Raw genomic sequence first — 13,668 nt, 5'->3', positions numbered from 1 at the left:
TTACAGAATTATGCATGGGAGAGAAAGAAAGCTTTCTCCCTTTCTTACAATGCAGGAATTCATGGGACACTCAAGGAATTAAAGAGCAGTCGGTTTAGAACATAATCAGGAAGTACTTCTTCACCCATAGAGCAATTTACACATGGAATTCACTGCTGAAGGAATTGGAGGCTGCCCTAAGCAGAGACAGTTTCAAGAGAGGATTGGATAAACATATGGAGCAGAGGTCCATGAGTGGTTTAGATGGGACACTATGTCTGGGGCAGTGATGGTCTGTATTCTTGGTGCTTGGGGGGCACCACTGGGAGGGATTTTGGATTTCTGGTCCCACTGGTGGACCTCCTAATGGAACCTGACGGCCACTGCGAGACATAGAGGGTTGGACTGGATGGGCCATTAGCCTGATCCAAGATGGCTTCATTTATGTTCTCATAGCCCCACTGGTGGACCTCCTGGTGGCCCCTAGGTTGTGGCCACTGTGAGACACAGGGGATTGGACTGGATGGGCCATTAGCCTGATCCAAGATGGCTTCACTTATGTTCTCATGGCCCCACTGGTGGACCTCCTGATGGCCCCTGGGTTTTGGCCACTGTGAGACACAGGGGATTGGACTGGATGGGCCATTGGCATGATCCAAGATGGCTTCTCTTATGTTCTCATGGCCCCACTGGTGGACCCCCTGATGGCCCCACTGGGTTGTGGCCACTGTGTGACAATGATTGTTGGGCTAGATGGGCGATTGACCTGATCCAAAATGATTTCTCTTATGTTCTTCAGCTGAGCCAACCAGCGCCTAGAAAAGGATCTGGGAAAGAAAAGGCCATGGCCAATCCAGCTGGCCAATAACCAACCAGTCCCAATGGAGAGGAGACTGAAGCTTATCAGAACAGTTCAGAGTCTAGTCAGTGCCTAAGATGGGAGAACTGGTGAGAGCCTAGGCTTTTCTATGCAACAGATACATGAATGCTGGAGTGGAAACACACTATACCTGTTCTGCCAGTACTACGCCTGTTCTGCCAGTACTAAAGCATCTATAGGCCCTGACCTTCTATACCAGGGGTAGTCAACTGCGGCCCTCCAGATGTCCATGGACTCCAATTCCCAGGAGTCCCTGCCAGTGAATGCTGGCAGGGGCTTCTGGGAATTGTAGTCCATGGACATCTGGAGGGCCGCAGTTTGACTACCCCTGTTCTATACAGATGCAAGTGTTTGTTCCACACTGAACTGGCAATTTCCACACATCCCTGCTTCTTGTTACATACTCCTTTCATGTTGTTCCTTGGAGCAGTATTTCATAGAGATCGGTGGGCTGCAGTGGGAGGAGAGGGGCAGTAAAGTTCCCTCGCAATACAAGAAAATTTAGGCAGGATAAAACACAGATGTTCAGCAAACACAAAGAAATGTTAGGCAAATTCCATTTGATCTTCTCAAAATCAACAGAACTATGCGTGTTATTTTAACAAACTAAGGGGGTGGAACAATAGCATCGTAAGAATTTGGATAATGAAACCGGACTAGAATGCTCGTTTGTGAAGGGAATTGAATACTAGTTGCCCATAGATGAGTCTGAATTTAATTATAGATACATTGGCCATGTAATTACCTCCAGGATTCCCCTTTCTTCAACTGTTTCGACTCGATGACTATTCAGACTTTCCCCAACAATGAGTCAGAAGTAGGTTTGTTTTTGTTTAGCTTTGTCCTTCACTAGAGATATTTTCCACAGATTATGGGAGGGTTACATGCGTTGTTTTGATCACAGTAAGAAATCAAACACTGAAAGGTTCGGAACAACGTCTGAGTTCTGAGTATCAGCTTTCTTGTGCATGCACAGGAAATTAAACTTATGTTCCCAGAATTAAAAACGAAATACCCAGAAATAAACTTTGTTGGTCCTAAAGGGGTCACTGGAGTCAAACTTGGTTCTGTGGCTTCAGACCAACATAGCTCCCCCACCTGATAGGTTCCATTTTGGAGGATGGATCTGGAGCAGAGGAGGGTCACTAATAGGGACTCAGCAAGCAAAATGCAGTAGGACAGGGTTTGAGAGTCAGTTTCAGATTCCTGTTCTGAATCAGGACCACGGAGAGCTCCCAAGGGCAGCAGGAGTTGCTCTGGCCAATTCCAAGGCACAACAGCCATCAAAACGAACATAAATTGTAAAAGAAGCAAAAAAGATTGAAATGTGGTTGTAAATCCACCTCCCTGCACGGCCATCAATTAAATTATAAACTTGGTAAAAACTGTGTGTAAAACTTGCTCGTGCAGTCTGTTTTTCACAGGGGCTCATCAACAATGTTTTTTATATGCCGTTTTGAGAAGGAATCTGAAAGCGGCTTTCCCTTTCCTCTCCCCGCAACCCTGTGAGGTAGATCAGGCTGAGAGAGCCCTGATATTACTGCTCAGTCAGAACAACTTTATCAGGGCTGTGACTAGCCCAAGGTCACCCAGCTGGCTGCATGTGGAGGAGGAGCGGGGAATCAAACCCCAGATCAGAAGCCACCTTCCAGGCCACTCGATCAAGACTGTTACAAATGTACGAGGCAGTGCTATGTCTGAAAACCAAGCACTGGGGCGGTGTTCTACCCCTTTGACTACGGCAGGGGGGGGGCCTCAATTGTAGAGCGTCCACTTGGCATGCCAAGGGTCCCAGCTTCAATCTTTGGCATCTCCAGCTAAAGAAATCCACTAGAAGGTGATGGGAAAGACCTCTGCCTGAGACCCTGGAGAGCCGCTGCCAGCCTGAATGGGCAATACTGAAGCTCCTGAATCAATGGCCATATTAATATCTAGCAGCTTACTGTGTACATGCCTTTGGAGAACACCATCAACATTTCTCCAAGAAGGACCTCTGTAAGAGTGACAGGTCAGTTCAGGCACCAATCGCAAAAGTCCGTGCTGCCAATGACACATTAAGAGCCCAGCACCTACTGTCCCTCCTGACAGAGAACTTGCAGAGTCTTTCTCTTCCATTTCTACTTCAATTGACATCCCAAGTAGACAATCCCAGCTCAGGGTAAGCATCAGTCGTGGTGGGTTTCTCAATGGTAAAAGTTGAGAAAGCCTGCTCTAGGATGTTCTAGACATCTGTCTCACGTATATATAAGGCGAGGTACATCACAGAATCATAGAGTGGGAAGGGGCCATACAGGCCATCTAGTCCAACCCCCTGCTCATCGAGTATAGTTAGTTTATTCTTAGCATAGGCTTTTTCCCCATCTTGACCTTGTGGCTTCCCTTTGCCCACCAGTGGCGATGGAGACCTGACAACCCTAGCTGAGTGTCATTTCTTCCATTTTTTTTAAAAATAGAATTACAAAACTGCTTGTAAGAAAACACCTTTTTTTCCTTTCTGCCTAGAGCAGGGGTAGTCAAACTGCGGCCCTCCAGATGTCCATGGACTACAATTCCCAGGAGCCCTTGCCAGCATTCGCCAGCGAATGCTGGCAAGGGCTCCTGGAAATTGTAGTCCATGGACATCTGGAGGGCCGCAGTTTGACTACCCCTGGCCCATAGTATACCGTATCTTTAACACTCAGCTTTCTAGCAGAAATTCAAAACAGGTGCAGCACTTTCCATCCCTGTACCTCCTTGTCAGGAATGCCTGCATAGGTGGAATTTCTGAAACAGTGGATTTCCAAACTTCTGCAGGGGAAAGGCAACAACAATCATAGAATCACAGAGTTGGAAGGGACATCCTGGGTCATCTAGTCCAACCCCCCCTGCAGATTGCAAATCGGCAAATCTGTCACGGGAGAAAGTCACGAGCCCAAAGCCGTTGTGCAAATTGAAATCCATTGATTCGTTTATCGCCCGTTTTCTTGGGACCCCGCCTTCCCTCCAAAAAGTTCAGCGCCGTGGCAGACAGTGGGTTATCTTGCCTAATCTTAACAAGCCTGTGCAGGTCAAGATAAGAGATGGCAGCTTTCCAAAAGCTGCCCTGTGAGCTCATATCTGGGTAGAAATTTCAGTCCGTGTCTGAGTCCAATGTTCTGTCCCACGCTCCACTGGCAGGGCAATGTCCATTAAGCATCAGGTTGTCCATGAGATTTCGTACTTTCAAGTCTTCCTTGAACCAGTACCAAACTTTGATGAGGGGCTGTGGGTGGGTGGTAGAGCATCTGCTTTGCTAACAGAAACTGTCAGGGTCAAACCGCCCTGAGCCATATGGAAGGGTGGTATAGAAATCAAATCAAATAAAAAATAAAATAAATAAATTCCTGGTAACTATTGAGACTTTTGGGCTTGGCTCAGTCATGAGTCCCTCCAGAGAAATAGAGTTGCAGAGTAACAGAGCGTTTTGAAAGTATGCAGTTCTTAGTTACCTTTGTGGATGAGGCACAGATCCAGACTCATAGCACTTTGAGGTTTAAAAAAGAGAAATCTTTACTGGTAAAGATTATTTACACATACACATTGTTATATCTGTGGGTTCAAGGAAGCCAGGACACTGGGAGTTCAATCTCAAACGGAGCTCTTCTGCCAGGTCTTTGGTTGAGGCCGGTTTTCATGGACAACTGGGGCCCTTCCTCTGGCCAGCGCTATACCACTCTGCAATCCTATACCTGTGATGGTTGACTGTAGACTGGGGAAGAGTTAGGGATCATGCCACCATTTTATGGGTTTTATGGTGTTAGGGACTTATGACTGTTTTAATGGGGTTTTAATCTGTTTTTCGTGTAAGCCGCCATGAGTCTACGGAGAGTGGTGGGATACAAGTCAAAATAATAAAATAAATTAAATTAATTTAATAATCTGCTCTTTATTGTGACCTCAGCATGATGTTATCAGAGGCAAAACTGAACTGAGAAAAATCCAGCAGTAGCCCCAACCTATATACAAATACAGAACAAAAGGATCTCTCCACCCAGCAATCTCATTGGTCCTAAGCAGAGACCTCCCAGAGGCCATTAAGTCTGGCATTCCATTGGTTACAGGACTGCGGTAATCTTGTTCCCCCTTGGTGGTTCTTATGATCCCCAGCTGGGATCTCAAGTGCTAATTGGGTGCTTTATGATCCCAGCTTGGATCTCAAGCTCTGGAGAACTGCTTACACAATACATATCATATTCATCTACATCAGTCTCCTTACTGAAGCAGGGTACAAAAGCATAAAGAGTATCTACCAGAGCATCACATGTCAAGCCTCTATGGCTAGGTTGCAGGCAGGACTACATCCCACACTTCAGCAGATGGAGAGAGCTGAGCCTAATGGCATCTGCGCCTTGCTTCAGCAAAGCACACAGAGCTTCTCTTTCTCTTTTGGAAGAAAGAAATCTTCAGAGCAGGTGGCTCAGAATTCCCTGCAAACTCACCAATGACCACTTGATGCCACTAGTGGCCACACAGGTGCAGCTCAGCTGCTTAAACAGCTTAACAACCACCCTTCAAGGCTGACTTCGCCAAATTCCTTGCTGATTGCAATTTCAACAGTATCTCTAACAAAACGATTCACCAGTGATAGGAAAGAACTTCCTGTAGGTGAGCTGGTGGTAGATGAGTCAACTCAGTATAAGGCAATGCTTTGGAAGCGGGTTTGAAATGTAAAATGTTCCGCTATTATTTTTGGCTGACTTTTGTTCAGGATTATATTTGGTGACCTGCGACTGCCCTGCCCCAACTGCACCCCTCCCTCTGCCCCAATGACCCCACCCCAGTTTAGGGATGCCAACCTCCAGGTAGGGCCTGGAGATCTCTAGGAATTACAACCTGCCTCCAAACTACAGAGATCAATTTCCTTGGAGAAATCGGCAGCTTTGGAAAGTAGACTGTCCTCCCCTCCCCATCCCTGCCATCACCCAGGTTCCATTCCAAAATTTCTAGGAATTCTCCATCTTGGAACTGAGGATCCTACTGTTAGCATCCCTGCAGAGTCACAAGAAGAGGTAATGTTCCTTCTTTCCCAGTTTTCCAGTTGCCTTTAAAGACAGAGAGGCAAACTACATTATGGCAAACTTTTATTATGTGAACCGCCATGAGCCCAATCGGGAACGGCGGTATATACATTTAAATAATATAAATAAATACATGCCCAAGTGGGCTAGCCAAACTCTTCCCCACCTAGAGATGCCAGGCTCCAGGTGGGACTAGGGGATCCCCCAGAATTACAGCTCATTCCCAGACTACTGAGATCAGTTCCCTTGGAGGAAATTGATGTTTTGGGTGGACTCTGTAGTATTGTACCCCACTGTGTTACCATAAAGGTAGCCCATAGTGGAAGGGTGCCTCACCCAGAGACACCTTCATGCACAGAAGCCCATGACCAGATTCTGAGCAGGTACACGCAGAAACCAGCCTGGCAGAGACTGACTATGGAGTCAGTAGGGCTCCTCAACAAACCTAGGAAGCCAGGCCAGGTCTCCATCTTGTTTGGCTTCACTAGATTTCTTCTCTTGCCTAGAAAAGCCAGGCCAGATTTCCATCTGGTTTCAGCTGGACTTGACCCTTATCTTCCATTTACTGCTTGCCCAACTGACTGAGCAAAATCTGCACATCAGGGGTAGTCAACCTGTGGTCCTCCAGATGTCCATGGACTACAATTCCCATGAGCCCCTGCCAGCGTTTGCTGGCAGGGGCTCATGGGCTTTGTAGTCCGTGGAGATCTGGAGGGCCACAGGTTGACTACCCCTGATCTAAATCACCCCCTTCCAGCCAATGACCACTAGACTATCTACAGGAAAGGAATATCCCTTCCATGTACTAACTGCAAATTCTTTTATCCTCTCCAAGCTCCACCCCCAAAATCTTCAGAAGTTTCCCAACCTGGATCTTGAAACCCTATCCCCTCATCCCCTGCTGGAGGCCAAAAGGGAGAAAACCACTGTAAACCGAGTGGCAAAAATATCCAAAATATTATTTCAAATATTTAATGATCTGATTCCCGAGTAAATGAACAGCAGAGATTCAAACGCTCAGAAGTTCACCAAACTTAGAAGAGTCTCAGTTGTAAAGATGTCACTGATCTTCCAAAAAGATATGAAACTTGATAGTAGACCGAAATAATTATTCTCCTATGTATATCTTCCCCAGAGACGCAAATTAGTTTTGTGAGTTGTTGAGTGGTTAAGCAGCATCCATGGAAGAATTTTCATTCTCATCAAGCCCACAGATGATGATAAATAATCCGTCTCTGTTGAAGAATTGAATTTTGAAAACAGCCTTTTACCTTGCTGGTGGACCTCCTAATGGCCCCAGGGTTTTGGCCACTGTGTGACACAGAGCGTTAGAATAGATCAGCCATAGGACTGATCCAATATGGCTTCTCTCATGTTTCTCTGTCTGAGGCAGGGATGTATTCTTGGTGCTTGGGGGTCCACAGTGGGAGACCTTCTGGAGTTCTAGCCCTTCTGGTGGACCTCCTGATGGCCCCTGGGGTTTGGCCACTGTGTGACACAGAGTGTTAGAATATTACAGCCATAGGACTGATCCAACATGGCTTCTCTCATGTTTTTCTGTCTGGGGCAGAGATGTCTTCTGGGTGTTTAGGGTTCAAGAATGGGATGGCTTCTGGAGTTCTAGCCCTGCTTGTGGATCTCTTGATGTCCCCTGGGTTTTGGCCACTGCATGACACAGAACGTTGGGCTGCATGGGTCATTGACCTGATCCAACATGGCTTCTCTCCTGTTCTTATGGTTACCTTTTTTTAACTATTTCACTCTCAAGTCGCAGAGATTAAAAGTGGCCGCAATCTGTTTTTAAACGTTTCAGCGTGCACAGTCTAAGCTGCAGCCAGAGGTAGCCACTCAGAATCCAAAGAAAGTGCCATAAACTAAAGGAAATGTTTACCAGCCTCTCAAAACCTTTGTTTAGAATCATATTGTTTTCAAAGTGATTCAAAGCCTGTAAGGAAGTACCGGAAAGGAATTTCCGAAATCCACAAGAGACGGCCGTGAAGGATTTTATCACCCGCCCCTACTTTTGTCCACACATTTCTGTTTGGGCCGGTTCTTTCTTCCTTTAAGGCTGGAAGGGCAGTGCAAATAGGCGTCCTCGCAAACTGGAATTAGACTCTGCATTACTGGATCTTCCAGTAATTAATTTGCCAGTTTGGTGTAGTGGTTAGGAGCGCGGACTTCTAATCTGGCATGCCAGGTTCGATTTTGCGCTCCCCCACATGCAACCAGCTGGGTGACCTTGGGCTCACCACGGCACTGATAAAACTATTCTGACCGAGCAGGAATATCAGGGCTCTCTCAGCCTCACCCACCCCACAGGGTGTCTGTTGTGGGGGGAGGAAAGGGAAGGCGAATGTAAGCTGCTTTGAGACTCCTTTGGGTAGAGAAACGTGGCATATTATTATTATTATTATTATTATTATTATTATTATTATTATTATTATTATTATTTAATTTTTAGACCGCCCTACTCCCAATAGGTCTCAGGGCGGTTTACAACATAAATAGTTAAAACACAATAAAATCCCCATAAAAACCCCAATTATAAGTTACATATAACATATAAGAACCAACTCTTCTTCTTCTTCAGTAATATCAGTGCTCTCTCAGCCTCCCCTCCCTCACAGGGTGTCTGTTGTGGGGAGAGGAAAGGAAAGGCGACTGTAAGCCGCTTTGAGCCTCCTTCGGGTAGAGAAAAGCGGCATATAAGAACCAACTCTTCTTCTTCAGTAATCTCAGGGCTCTCTCAGCCTCCCCTCCCTCACAGGGTGTCTGTTGTGGGGAGAGGAAAGGGAAGGCGACTGTAAGCTGCTTTGAGCTTCCTTCGGGTAGGGAAAAGCGGCATATAAGAACCAACTCTTCTTCTTCTTCTAATTTGAATCTTCTGGCATATCTTAATTTGGAACAGGGGCTGAAGCTCTGATGCACGGTTTCCTGCATACCATTTCACGTTCTTATAACATGTGACCCAAGACTTGAGGACACACGCAAGAATTCAGCAGGAGTTTTTTGGGTTTTTTTTTTTACAAAAAGATGTCATCGTGATGTTCCATAAATCTGAAACGAGGGACAGATTTGTGTGTTCCATAAACCTGAAGCATAGCTTCTGTGATTCGAGGTGCTTCGGTGTAGGTGTTAGAGTGTCTGATTGGAGACACTTCAGTTCAAATCCCCACCGAAATATTTTGGGCCAGTCCCTTCTTCAGTATAACCTACCTCGCAGGGAAGTTGTGAGGGTAAAACCGAGGAAGAAGACAAAGAGCTGTTTTTTAATACTGCTTTTCATTACTGAGGGAGCCCCAAAGCGCTTTACAACCACCTTTCCAAGCCTCTCCCCGCAACAGATACCCTGTGAGATAAGTGAGGGCTCAAAGAGTTCTAAGAGAACTGCCCTGCAAGAACAGCCCGATCAGGACTGTGACTGGCTCAAGGTCACCCAGCTGGCTGCATGTGGAGGAAGGGGGGGAATCAAGCCCAGTTCACCAGATTAGAGTCCACCACTCTTTAATCACCGCACAGCGCTTATCCTGACCCTGTCCTGAGGTCTTTGCAGGAAGGGTGCAACAATACTTGTGGATTTCCTGCATTGTGCAGGGGGCTGGACTAGATGACCCTAGAGGTCCCTTCCAACTTTATGATTCTAGGACCAGAAAAGCTCCTCTGTTAAAACCTGCAATCCCTAAATCAGTGCCGTGGGCACATAAGGCAAGGTAAAATGTGCTGCCGGCTTGCAGCTGACTCATGGGGACCCCATGCCGCTCTGCCTCAGGGGGCTTTTGAGGCAAGAGGCAAGCAGAGATGGTCTCTCACCGCCTTCCTCTGCATTACACCCGCCGTCTCCCTTGGTGGTCTCCCATCCAAGTATCGATCCCACTTAGCATCCAAGCTCTGACCAGATCGGGCTAGTATTAGTGGGCTATGAGGGCTGGACGTATAACGTTATGCAGATTTATCTGTATTTATCTTCCCTGTCCTTCGCCAGCTTCTCCCAAAGAACGGATGGAGTGACCACCGTTTCTGAGCAACAGATGAGTAAAAAGCACTGTTTTCGGGGGGGGGAGTAGAGAGGGGTGGATTTTTCCTAGTGAAGCCCTCGAGACCAAATGCCGGTTTTAGGATCAGAAAGGAAGACGAGAAGGTTTTAGGACATGATTTCGTAAATGCTGCACCTCCAAAAAGCATCGTGCTCACCTGCGATCCCCTCTTGAGGCCATCTGTGACTCTCAGAGAAGAGTTTTACTTAGCTCTCCGCCGCTTCTGCCATCCTTTTAACCAGAGATCAACCAAAGCTGGGATCGTTCTGGCTACAAAAAGTGCCTTCTGCCGCTCAGCAACTGTCCACCTTGAAACAAGCCCTGGTACTCCCTGCTGTGAGAAAAGATGGGACAAGAATCCACATCCTCTCTTCAAAACAGCAGCCCTGATTTAAGGCAAAGACCCCCACCTGCCCTCTGACCTGGCTGGCTTGGGCTAGCCCGATGTTGTCCGAGCTTCGAAGCTAAGCTATATCAGTCTCGATTTGGACTTGGATGGGAGACCAGCAAGGGAGTTGAAGGGAGCTATACCGAGGCCGGCAACGCAAACCATCTCTGAACATCTCTTGCCTTAAATCACAGAATCCTAGAATTTGGAAGGGTTCCCTTGGGTCATCTAGTCCAACCCCCTGCACCTCCTGGAGTTGCCATAAGCTAACACTGACAATTACACTTTACACACACACGCATCCTTCCCACACACCAATTTTCCAGTTGTTTAGAGCCAAGCTTCTCCCGGGCTATACCTGAAGATGGGTTTATAACTTTTGCAACCTCAGATGTTCTGTAGGTTCGAATTCCAAGAAATAATTAAGGAACAAATATTGGAGAGGCCATTTAACTTGTCACTTGTTTTAATTGTATGACCCTCCGCACTGGAGCAGGAGATGTTATAAAAGGAGAGGATTCTTTTGAGCATGTCCAGAGAGACTGTCCAAAATCATAAGGATGAATTGTCCTCCCCCCCCCAAATTCTGGCATGGGGGGTTGTGGGCATCTAGAGGAGGGGGTATCACTGTTGGGTATGCCCCTCCCCGTTTTAAGAATCTGTGGACACAATCGAGCCAAAGTTCAGTAGAAGAACACAAAGGATTTGTCTAGCTCTCCCCATGGCACCAATGGGGTTTAGAAATACTTACTATGGGGTATGTGATTCTTTCTCTTGCATAGCAGTTCTTAAAAAAAAAACAGCAGACTTTTACATCGGAGAGGCCTTCCCCCAATGATACAATACTTAACTAGGGTCAATGTTCCGTACATTGAAATGATAACGAATATATGCATTAAATCTTAAATCCAGAAGATATATAAAACAGACAGCAGACTTGAGAAAACTCACAAGGCACGGATTCAGCGAAGCACGATTTAAAATTAACACTCCATCGGGGAATGCAAAACACATCCATGATGCATCTAAGCAGAGTTATCGCAGACCCTAAAGAATCGACTCAACACAATAAATCCTATTCCGATTTCATCGGTTCAACATCCCCCTGTTCACAACGGGCCTGGCGCAAAAGTTGGTGAATCTACACACACACAAACACACACACACACACACACACTGTGATCACTGTGGCTTTGAGTTATTTACCAAATAGAATTCCTCAGGCTGAGGGTGGAATCTTTATCTGCATCTTGATCCAGTTGTGCTTTTAACCCACTGACCTCGACTTTCTCCTTTCTAGGAAAACCGGGAGTTTCTGAACTGTTCGGCCGGGCCAAACTTTCTCACCCTCAACAGGCAGCCCGGCAAGCAAACTTTCCCCAGCGTTTCCCGACACTTTGGGCTAAACGTCTGCACCAGATCTTTGCAAGAGGCCCTCCATAAGCTCCTCAACGTCTCCTCCCGGACGGATGCTCCACTCAATTTACAAGGAGAGGATTTGCTGCTTTCTTCCCCCCTCCTGTGCTTTCATCGCAAACGACCGAGCATGCACATACACACATTTATTTTTAAAAAAATATAACTCCCAGTCTCATCCGAGCACTTACCTGGCTTTTAGCAGCACCTGGCTCTTGGCTTTGCAGGCTCCCTTTGGGCAGCCAGCAACCTGGTGAGTTTCTGCTTTCCCGTCCCTTTTCCTCTCACCCAGGCAGTAGGTCTACCCACAGCTGGCCTCCACTCCTACGCTGCAGACCTGCTGAGCTCAAATGCTGCTCTGGGCGACCAGACGCCTTGTGAGCTTCAGGGCAGGAGCGCCGCCGCCGCCTCGCACCGGGCTCTGCGTTCGCTTCCCCAGCGAAAGCCGAGGGCTCCGCCGAAGAGCCTCCTCCTTCCCTGACATGGCAAATTTCAGGCGCGGGTTTAGTCACCGCCTTGCGCAGCGCCCGAGCTGCCGAGCGCTTCTCCCAAACAAACAGATCCTGCTGGGCACCCACGGGACGGGGATCTGGCGCTTGTCAACACCCATCCCGCGGCCAGAGGAAAGTCCCCATGAAATGAGCCGGCCCCGTTTTCCAAGAAGCGGCTGTTTTTAGCCTTCGGGGACTCCTCGGGAGGAGGTCTTTGCAAATGTAGGTTAAAGTGCCTGGAGAGGCATTTGGACGCTTCGGATTTCAGGAGTTCTCCGCCCTCCCGCCCGCCCCGGGTCTCTGGGTTGCTCCCAGTTCTGCTAGGGTTGCCAGCCTCCAGGTGGTGGCTGGAGGTCTCCCGCCGTGACAGTTGATCTTCAGGTGAGGGAGAGCCGTTTGCCTGGAGGAAACTCTGAGCCTCAAATTCCGGCCTCCTTAAGCTCCGCCTCCCCCTGTCTGCAGAGTTATTATAGCCTGAAGCTGGGAAACCCTAGGTCTAGTCTTCATGGGAGATGGACATGTGTGAAAATGCACAAGTGTGCAAAGGTATGCACGTGGACCCTACATTTCTGTATGTGCATACACATAAGGGGGGGGGTGTCTGCTCTGGGATGGGGAATGCCTAGATATTGGGGGTGGAGCCTGGGGAGGGTGGGGTTGTTAGAGGGGAGGGGCCTCAGGAGGTTATAATGCCAGACTCCGCCCTCCCAAGCAGCCATTTCTCCAAGGTAATTGATCTCAGTCGTAGACTGGTTATCATTCTGGGAGTTATCATTCAGGAGTTCTCCGCCCTCTGGATGGCTACCAGTTCTGCTAGGGTTGCCAACCTCCAGGTGGTGTTATTGTTCATAGAATCATAGAGTTGGAAGGGGCCATACAGGCCATCTAGTCCAACCCCCTGCTCTCCGCTGGATCAGCCCTAAGCATCCTAAACCAAGAAAAGTGTGTATCCAACCTTTGCTTGAAGACGGCCAGTGAGGGGGAGCTCACCACCTCCTTAGGCAGCCTATTCCACTGCTGAACTACTCTGACTGTGGAAAATTTTTTTCCTGATATCTAGCCTATATCGTTGTACTTGTAGTTTAAACCCATTACTGCGCATCTTTCCTCTGCAGCCAATGGGAACAGCATCCTGCCCTCCTCCGGTTATTGTTGGGAATTTTTAAACAGAGGCTAGATGGCCATCTGACAGAGAGGCTGATTCTGTGAAGGCAAAAGGGTGGCAGGTTACAGTAGATGAGCGATAAGGATGTGAGTGTCCTGCATAGTGCTGGGGGTTGGACTAGATGACCCAGGAGGTCCCTTATAACTCTATTATTCTATGATTCTATGAGTTCTCCAGGCCACATCTGAAGGTTTGCAACCTTATATCCACACCAATGATAGACATACAGACAAAAGAAGAATAAGAGTTGGTTTTTATACCATGTTTTTCACTGCCCAG

The 13,668-nt window shown here is 47.5% G+C and overlaps 1 protein-coding gene across 3 annotated transcripts in view; it reads right to left on the bottom strand.

The window, feature by feature from the left end:
- Nucleotides 1–12,502, bottom strand: part of ESR2 (estrogen receptor 2) — a 76,330-nt gene extending 63,828 nt beyond the window's left edge. Inside the window, exon 1 of one of the 3 annotated variants that reach the window (XM_077323892.1) lies at nucleotides 11,925–12,502. The gene's annotated coding sequence lies outside the window, so the exon portion shown is untranslated. The remainder of the gene's footprint in view (nucleotides 1–11,924) is intronic. The other 2 variants (XM_077323891.1, XM_077323890.1) reach the window with 2 other exon arrangements.
- Nucleotides 12,503–13,668: the final 1,166 nt, after the last annotated feature.

The sequence above is a fragment of the Paroedura picta genome, chromosome 2, assembly GCF_049243985.1.
Source record: "Paroedura picta isolate Pp20150507F chromosome 2, Ppicta_v3.0, whole genome shotgun sequence".
Lineage (NCBI taxonomy): Eukaryota > Metazoa > Chordata > Lepidosauria > Squamata > Gekkonidae > Paroedura > Paroedura picta.
The sequence above is the reverse complement of the archived record's forward strand: the minus strand, read 5'-3'. Positions and strand labels throughout refer to the sequence as shown.